The sequence below is a fragment of the Leptosomus discolor genome, chromosome 1 (genome assembly GCF_034619465.1).
Source record: "Leptosomus discolor isolate bLepDis1 chromosome 1, bLepDis1.hap2, whole genome shotgun sequence".
Taxonomy (NCBI): Eukaryota; Metazoa; Chordata; class Aves; order Leptosomiformes; family Leptosomidae; genus Leptosomus; species Leptosomus discolor.
Genome location: NC_141391.1, coordinates 115,780,510 through 115,790,811, shown reverse-complemented (window position 1 = coordinate 115,790,811; position 10,302 = coordinate 115,780,510).

Here is a 10,302-nt window from a genome sequence, read left to right as displayed (position 1 = left end):
CAGAGAACTTAGTGCTTTGCCCAAAATCATAGTCAATAAAAAGAAAAAAAAAAAAAAAAACCAACAAAAAGACAAACTTGGAACTAAAGATCTTCAGGTTGATCACCTGCTGACTGGGAGTGAAAATGCTGTCTGTAGCTCTCAGTCTCTTGCTTTAGAGGGAGTCAATATCCCCTGGGGAAATAATATCTGTCATTTGTTTTAGGAGGTAACTGTAGGTGCTGTAGATACCAAGCACTGAAAAATGGCAAATGAGGAAATCCAAAGTTTTGTAGCAGAGATTGAGTTACTGCACCCCAGCACAGTTTTGAGGCACCTTCACACACCTCTTCCTTCTTATGTCAACACCCTGCAGCAGGGCACAGTGCTAAGACCTTTCATTTAGCACTCACCGATGCCAGCAACCCCAAATGGCACAAGCCAAAGCTGGACATATCAGCTCAGGTTCAACTGCAAGCAATTATTGCCATAGGCACTGTGTCTAAGTGAAAAAACTATTCTGCTTCTGGACGCTAGATGGGAGACACAGTAATCCTCACCTCTTCTGATTTTGGAATTAGCTCATGCAGAGCCACTTCTGACAGTACAGTTATGTCCTCAGTCTCGTATCTCAGAGGACACTAACATTTAGCACAGAAGCACTTGTATTGCAACTAGGGTTTGTGCATTTTTGAACAGACAGTAAAAACTCATTTTAGACCAAAGAGTGTCACCACCATTTCCTCATGTGCTTAGTACGTACAAAACAGACACAAGTTCTTGCATCTTTTGCTGGTCTCAAACCCTTCTTTATATTTAAAATACTACACCGTGAAGTTTGTTTTGACATTGTTCTCTAGTGAAAAAATTTACCGGTTATGAGAGTGTTTAAGATGACCTCTCACCTCCTCCAGATTCTACAATATATTTACCATTGCTCCAGAGAGGTAGTCATTGTACACTATAAATGTGAACTGTAAATGATTTAGCAAATTAAAAAAAAAAAAAGCAAATAACCTGCTGAAACATTTTTAAAAGAATTATATTTGTATTACATATTAGTAAGAAAGATTCAGAAAATTCGCAGGAGACTGAAACCAAATCTCCTTGGAAACAACCAGTAAAGAATATGGACACCAACATTAAACAATTCCAAAGAAATTAAAACAGCAACAAGAATATTTAGAAGGACAATTGCTAAAATGATTAAAAAGGAAATGAGATAAATGTTAGACTGGATACAGTATAGACAGAGCATAAAGCGATGAAAGGCAAATGAAGGAAGAGAACAATAGCACAGAAAACAGTCACTGTAATAGCAGAAAAACATGAAGAAGCAGCAGTGAAATCTCCTTTTCCACTCTGATTCTTGTAGGTAAACAACTTGATTGTGATGCTAAGATCCCACAATTCTGATCTGGAGGTGCAATTAAAGGAATACCTATCCTTTGGTTTTGTAATGTGTTGCTTTCTAGTTCTTATTAAATTCATATGATAATATGAGTTGTTTAAGATCTCCTGTTTCTAATAGGCAAAACCTGGGAAATAATTTTTTATGTAACTAAATGGGTGTCCATCTGCTAACTCTCTAAAAATACTGGTTATCCGTTGTTCAAAAAAAAAAACCCTACCCACAAATGAAATGATTTCTTTAAAATGAGGAAACTATGTGCAGGTTTCTGTTCTTTCTAAACCAACAGATCTGGCTATTGCAGCCCATTAACTTAAAACTCATCATGTTTAAAAGAAATGTGGGAAGAAGCTACTTAAAAATGTGAGCAATCATAATCCTTGCTGGCTTTGCACAAGGACTGTCCTTTCTTATATTAAAAGCCATTCCTGCTGTCGTTCAAACTTTGTCTACGCAAAGTCATTTCATACCCATTCCACCCACACCAGAGACACTTTCATCACATCAATCTTCACTCACTGCTTTGTCATAAAACCCCTGACTCACCCCTATTCATCTCACTTGTCTGACTCACTGACTAACAGGGACTGGGAATTTTACTGTGACAAGCATATTCAATAGAAATCAGTGTCTTGCCTAACCCAGATGCTTGTAGAAAGGAAAAACTCTATTATGTCAATGGTTTAAGTTTTCTTTTCCAGGATGGAAAGAAGGAAGATTTACTTTAGAGACCTTGATCTGAAAAAAAAACAGTGTTGTCTTTTCAAACCAAACGATGCTTCTTCATTTTGGGCTGGATCCACCACTAGGGTTTTCAGAGCTGCCACAGCACCTCACAGGAGCAGTATTTTGCTCCTTCCAGAGCTCACCTTTTCCCTGTAGGCACCTTTGTTGAACTACAGCTTCATTTACATACCACAGGATCCCCTCCAATTAAACTGTTAAACACAAAGTCTGAGTCTACCACACCTGATAGAGGATGTCATTTGAGCCCAGATCTGAAACAAAGAGCTGAGTTTCAGTTTTCATAAGGCGCTGGTCTGACTCAGGCAGGCACAGTGTTAACATCCAGCCTAAAAACTTTTGAAAGTTCAAGTGTTCTTAGAATTTTCCATTCTAAGAAATATTTTCTTCTCCTCTCAGTCCAGGAAAAAATGAGGTGTTGAAATTACAGATTTTCGCTCTCTTTCACACCACTTCAGTTACCATCCAACTTTCATGCCCCTACTGCCGTTCACAGTACTCCTTAACACACCCATCCTTTTCTGTCCCTCCTGCCCTCCCAGAATTCATCCCTTCACTTCTCCCACCCACCTTCTTGCTCTTCTCAGCAGGGTTTCCCTGGAGGTTGAAGCAGCCATAGTCAACAACTGTGGCTGCCCTTTAGCCTGAATTAGGGCTCTAAGTCAAAGACAGAGTTACAAATCTTGCTCACAGCCTACTGGGAGGAGAGAAGGGAAAGCTGTGTTGTCCCCCCAAGATTTAGGAAGATTACTAGAACGAAGGAGACTGAGTATGAGGCAACCTATTAGAGGTACTCATGTGGTGGGGAAGCAGATGTCCTATGGGCTGAACCTCAGCTGGTTGCAGCACGAAGAGAAACTGGCACAAAGAAGAGGCAGGAAGGATGAAGTAATTGCTGATCTTTACAAGCACTATGTAAAATACCATTCATAATGGTGATGACAGTCACTTTCTGCACACAGGCACAAAGGGCTTTTTCTTCCATGGCACTCTGACAGTTTAGGCAGGAAGAGAGAGGTGGCTAGTGGAAGTAAATTGTCAGCGATCTGTCACCGAAGAGCGGATTGCTTTTCCCCTCCTGAATTTTCCCTCCTGAGTTAAGATTAGTCTCTATTGAAACCTAGGGTTCTGTTGATCACTGGCCAGCACCCACAGAGATGAAATTTATCAGATCTCTCTAAATAACTAGTTGAAGCTCAAATCATTCTGACCTTAGGAAGAGGAGGAACGGTTGTTGCTAAATACTAAAGAACAAAGCATACTGTAAAATAAAGCTCCATAACGAAAAATCATTAAACCTATTTTTCTACACACAGGCTGCTGTAGTACAAATTAAACCCAATGCAACCACAAGGGAATTAAGGCCAATAAAATTATCGTAAATAAATTACTAGTCTTAAAACTACTTCGATTAGTCTATATTTAGCCAGGTGCACAATAACAGAAATTAATCTGAGAAGAAAAGATTCAGTTACACATGAAATGCTGCAGAGTACCAGGAGTTTCTGAAAGCAAGGGAAAGTCTCCTTCGTTTTATTTGACTTTGTTTTGATAATCACTTTGCTGTTTACCCAGGTATAATGTCATCTTCTTTGCAGAATACTAAGATCCATGCGGAAAACAGAAATGTCTGCTAATTATTTCCTTCTAAAAGCAAACAAGAGAATGAAACGTCTTGTATAATTGAATTTGAAAAATGCCAAGAATGTTTGTTCTCTTTACAGACAAAGTTAAAGCAAATTATTTTGCTGAAGACTGAAAGAGGGGGCGGGGGGAACCTAAGATTCCTTTTAATTTCCAGGTGCACACGCGTTTTGTCTTTAGCTGTCAAAAGGCAGCCTTTCTATAACAGGCTACAATAAATAGATGAAAAAAAGCAAAGCCTCTGTCACAGGGGCTCTGCCTTTGTTCTGTATTTGTGCAATGCCCAGAACACTGAAGCTCTGGCTTCTAAGCCAGATATAAATAAACATGGAAGGAAGTGAAAGAATAACATGAGAGAAATAAAATAGATGGGTAACTTGAAAAAAGAAATAAAATTGTATTTATGCTGTTTAATCCTTACTTGTCCATCTCTTTATGCTGCCTTAGAAAAAAAGACATTTTATCAAAAGTCAGCAGTATTTGCAATAGTCTTCTTCACAGCACTTCAAAGATAGCACCAATGGAACATCAAATACATATATATTTATATAACAATCATGCTCTGTAACATAATAGCTCAGGTTTTTTTCCCCATGGAGCATGTCCCAGTTTTACACAGCAGACCCCATGAGAGCCCTCAGTTATATAGGTCAACGTATTGAACTTCTCCAAGTATTGACAAGGAATCTTGTCATTTGTTCTCATCAGTTCATGTGGCAGTCTTTGATATCAATTTATAGCCTCCAGAAACTCAAAATGTCTACTTGATCTCTAAGACAAGAATGAGAGCAAGTTACAAGCCCACCCACAGGAGAGGTCCCTGCTGGTGGCTGATGAGCTGCTGCTCACCAGTCCCAGCCCATCAACTTCTGCAAATACTCTGCCTCACTGACTGGACCCTGTAAGGTTGAATCAGAGCCTTGTAACATGCCACTACTAGAATGCATCTTTCTCACAAAAGTTGCTGTTCATACACCTTTCAACACAGCAACAACAAACACCAAAACATTCTTTTGAAAATGATCCACCATCCATGGAAACAAAACTTAACAAGCTTGCCTAGCTGCCTTATCTGCAGAGGTATTTGCATGGTACATAACACTCGCCAATTAGATACAATACTTCAGTGCTGATCTGTGCAACCAACCAACCAACCACGATGTGTTGTTATGAAGGAGGGAAAAAGATGTTACAAAGACACTAACTTCATGTACATTCAACAGGGAATATTATGAACTGATATGTAAGACAAAACAGAAGAGCAAATACTGTCCAGAACAGAGTTTGTCCTACGTGCTATGATCAATAGATAGACATGTAAAAAATATTGTATTTATTGGATTAGTACTTTTCAATTGGAGACAGCATAAAGAATTAATGGGGTAGTCATGGTCATCCACGTATTTTGTACTACAATAAATTAAGCAGCAGTTTCAGATGTTGCTGTGCTTTAGCTGCTTTGCTAAAAAGAGAATATAAAAACAGGGACAAGAGAAGGAAAGATGGCTGCATTCAGAGGGGTGTATAGAAGTTTTTGTGAAAGTATGGCAGGAAAACTTTGCCAGGTAATTGTACCAATATTGCTAAGAAAGGACAAAGCTACTGAGAACAAATATATTGTTATTGCGGTTTTACAACGTCGTGTCCCCTGACCAAGAAATGCATTCATGACAACACGCAGGAGGTAGAAAAGAGACAGTAATATCTCTAATTTCACCAGATGACTGGAAGCCTACAGAAAGGAAAGGTTAAAATGTCACAGTGGTATTTTTTTCTGCAGAGGAACTTTTGCTGTTGGTACAATTGCTGATGTGATCTGGAAAAATTGACATGAGGTTCCAACGGAGTTATTCCCAAATCATCCATGTGCAAAGATAGCATCTGTGCTCTGTTTTCACCAGACCACGGTGTCAGTAAGCTGGGCGCCAAAGAAAGGAAAAGCTGTAGCATCATCATGTTGCATTGAAGACAACAAGGCTATTTCAGAAGACAGCAAGCCTGATATTAGTTCATATTATAATCAAAACAAATCAAGCATGGACAATTTGGATCACCTAACCAGGCTTTATACGCACAAGAGGAAAATTTGGTGGTAGCCAGTGGTAATATGATTCTGATGTACTATGTTGAATGGCTACATTTGTCATTTAGTATTCAGAGTTCCCAGGCTCGAATTCTGCAACGTCCTGTGATTGCTGATTGTTTCTGTAGAAGTAGTCAACAACTTAGCTAAATAAAGAGATGATAATCCAGGAGCTTTTCAAGCCACAGTTTGTATCGGATTTCAAGCATTTGGGATGAAAATATCAACCTGCTTGCAGCTGTTGCACTTGTTGATCAATAGAGATCAACAAAGAACTAACACTGTCATTTGTGACCACACAGCAACAACACAAAAGTGAAGATGTCCACCTAAGTGTCATATTAATTAAAAAAAAAAAAACAAAAAACAAAAAAAAAACCAGCCTAAAAAGCCTGACTCATGAAACAGTTCAGCATGCACAGCTACAGAAACACAGCCACAAAATCCACTACTTAGAAAGACAAAAAAAAATTAAAATGTAGGCCTCTGCATTGATCCCAGATTAAAGCAAAGAGAATAAGCCAATTATTTTGGCCCCATGGCTAAAGGGGAGTATAACAAATGACAACAAAATAATCCATACAAGAAAAAGAAACAGAACTAAGGAAAGAAATTAAGATAAACACATAAGAGATGATGATAAATGAAAGAAAGGGCAAATAAAAAACCTGCACACATATCTTTTAGCTTGACAAATGTAATGAATGTCTTTGGTTTTTCTGTATCTACCAAAGAAATGTTGCTGAACATCTGAGGTGAAAAGACTTCTAATTTGGGCATGGGAAGTATATTATAGGACTAAATAGTCTGAAGGAAAAAGTAGAGGAAGCCAACACTAATTCACCAAAATGTACACAGAGTCTTGGTAGGAGCTGTTAAATAGACTTGTAAGCTTGATCTGATGGCTGCAGCAAAAAGGCCTTAATCCACGTTTATTGGTGCAAGCCTTAATTTCTGAATGGTGGAGGCTCAGATCATTTGTCTGGCTCTCTTGAAATTTGCAATGCCAAACTGTGGGCCTCTGATCAGTCAGGGAATGGCACTTTTCCCACTGAATCACTAAGCCAAAGACCTGTCATTGTGTCAGGGGCAGGGAAGGGCTGGTGCTGATGGAAGGCGTGTGTGTTTGGATTAAGAAACCCAGCAATTTCCCCTCAAAATAGATACACTGGCCCAAATGGTCTGGCTAAGTGCAAGTACCATTGCATTCTGCCTACCTCAATTTTCCCAGTTGTTTTAATTGAAAGCTATATTGCTTACTGCCCATCCTAAAATGTTGACTAATTCTGCCCTGCCTTGCTCGACAGCTGCTCTGTTACAGCCCAGAGGTAAGTGATGAAGGGATCCCTCTGTACCCCACACTAGCTATTTCACTGGGGTACAGAATGTCTGACTTAATGCTTGTAAAGCACTTGGAGATCCTTAAATGAAAGGCATAAGAGCACAAAATACCATCATCATTAGCTATAAGGGCCACTGCAGAGCAATGGAAAACACTCCTTTTCCCTGCCCATCTGGGGTTTTGCACACTGCCTAAGCAGTGCTCCCATCTCCTGCCAGCTCAGAGAGCAAGAGATCAAATCTGTGCCTCTGGCATAATAGTGTAGAGTGCTAATTACAGAACTACCATAAAACATCTGCTGTAATGCAGAACTATAATTCCTTGGCATGCACAAATACAGCACCTAGATACTCAGAGCATAGCACTGTAAGTAAATCCTAGGAGCCAGAGTGTAAGCAGCCCTCAAGTGAGTCTCGTCCCAGATGAAGTGGGGCAGAAGAGCATGAAAAGGCACCAGCCCTTCATGCACTCCCTTCATGCAAAGGAGTTGCAGCTTCAGGCTCTGCACTCAGACAACGCAGGAGCAAAGCCATTGAAGCTGCTGTCTATCTGCCCCCAGAGCAAGGTCAACTATGCAAGAGGAAAGGAGGGCTGTACTCAAGAGCAGATAGGCACCTTCCTTTCATGCCTCAGGGTGACCCAGAATTAATTGTTCACAAGATACTGTGAAGCCTCACCCTGCCATGGTAGGGCTCAGAGAGGTTATGTCTGAGAATTAGTCATCCCCAACACACAACCTCTCCAAGACTCCCAGTGGCCAGGCACAGCTTCCCAGTGCTTCCTCGCTGCCGCTGCAGAGCTGGGTATAAATAGGATGTCTTTGCTCCAGCAAAGCACTGGCATAGACAAACAAGACATTAAGAATTAAATAAAGTTTCTGTTTATGATCGTTTAGAAAGGGCTACTTCTCATTTATGCTTTGATTCAGCAGCTACTGACGGCAGGGGTCAAGAGTATTCACACACCAAATATTATGCTTCATTGTTTTTAGGATTGGAGGGATGTAGACACTGTCCTTCCAACATGGTGCTTTGTCTTAAAGCACTTGAGATGGGTTGTCTAAAAACTCGTCCAGTATATCAGGTTTATAATCTGGATGACAAACTCCATCAGGATGGAGTTTCAAGGAAAGTCATCAAATGTTCCCTCATTTCCAGCTGATGTGCATGGACTTGAAAAAGTGACGCAGAAGGTACCTGCACTCTGCACCAGGGTCACAGGGAGAAGTTATCTGCTGGAAACTTTTGTTAGTGTGAAGCTTCTTTATGCTGCAGCCCTGATGTGTCAGAAAATACGTGTTTCAGTGACTGCAGGAAATACACGTCCTAGCCTATTACATCTCTCTCTTCATCAAAGAGGAAACACTTGGAGTAATCATTGCTATAATTTTAAAATATTATCATATTTTAAGCATCAACATTAAAGTAAACCTATAATAGGGACCAAACTCAGACCTTGCTTTGCAAGAAAGTAAGGGGCAAATGAAGCCATTAATTCCACAATAATAATTTATGTGCTGATATGACTAGCCCTGAAGACAGTCAGGCCAACATGAAAGAAAAAAAAAAAGAATGGCTTTGCAGCATTCTGTAAGCGAGCCCTATGCAAATGCAAAAGTACACTGAGCTGTCCTGCTAATATCTTTACAGTAAAACTGGAAATGTAGGCACTTCACTTATTCATGCACAATAGTACTACAGGAAATGTATAAGACTCTTCAATCTGAAACAAATAAATGCAGATTAAACACTGCTTTTGATGCAAGCATAATTAGAGAAAAGGGAGGCTTTTGTGCTGAGTTCTTTGGATTTGTTTTGTCTGCATAGAAGCACCTTTAGAAATGTCAATATAAAAATAAGAAGCTTTCACAATGCCAAAATTCAATACCAAACAAGACTGGCACATATGTTCTAATCTCTGTGCTGGCTGTATCATATTCACCCAAAAAAATCTAACCACAAAAATTCTACCTAGAAAATCTGAGGAGCATTCCAGACATTAAACTGCATTACACCATCAGTGCATCTAGAGGGGAAGCACTGTGGGGAAGACAAGAACACTTCAGTAATAAGTTGCAACTATATTTGCAACTAGATGAATAAACTAAAAATGAGCTTTCTGTAGTTGTTAAAGAATGTTTATTATTGTCATTCATATGTCTAACAAATTTATTTTCACTTAAGAAATGTTATGTTATCTTTCTCTTTGTATGAGGCAAAATAACATTATTAAATAGGAGACCTTCTTAAAAAAAATAAATGTGGTGCTTCAACACATTTATACTGTCCAAATCAAAAGTGTCTAGAAGAAATTGGGCATCATCTTTGTAACAAGAAAAAAAACCAAACACCTGTAACATTAATGAAGGGAAGTCAGTAACGAGTGTAGATGGAAAATAGTAAAATATAAATGCATTTTTCTACTTTTCCCGAGAGAGAATTACTGATGCTTCCTGAACACTTCTTGGTTTATTCTTCTGACACAAAGGTCTGTCCCTTTCGTCTTTTAATATTAGATTTTGGGAGATTCAATTGACCACAGTGCTCCATTGCTTGAATCAGGCAGCAACCTAGAATGAAAGAAGTCAATAGAAAAAAATATTTTAAAAGATGTTGCTTCCATAAAAGCCAGAGATAAAGAGATTTATTGCTTCTGTCCTCACTACTGACCTGATTCTATCGAAGACCGGGTAAGATGGTACATGTGTGTACATGAGAAAAGCAAGAAAGAAAAAAGGTTTTATCTTAGATAAGTATACATAGAAAATGCATTTGGAAATTGTCATGTAGGACTGTCTAGATTCATGGATGTCACTATACTGTTATTTTTTAAATTAATTAATGAAATTCAGTCAGTTGGTCAAAAAGAACAAGTGTACAGAAGAGAAATAAGAATACCATAAGATGTCTGCATTAGAATGGAAAAAAAAAGGAAATCATTGTTTAAAGTATCTCATAGGATCTGTACTTGGTAATATGTTGTCAAACGTTTAAGGCCACAGACCATGATTTGCTTGAGATCTTCGATATTCTTTCTAAACACAGGAATTTATCAAAGCCTCCAGAAATTGCATATGCAGCTTGACACTGAACCCTGTGA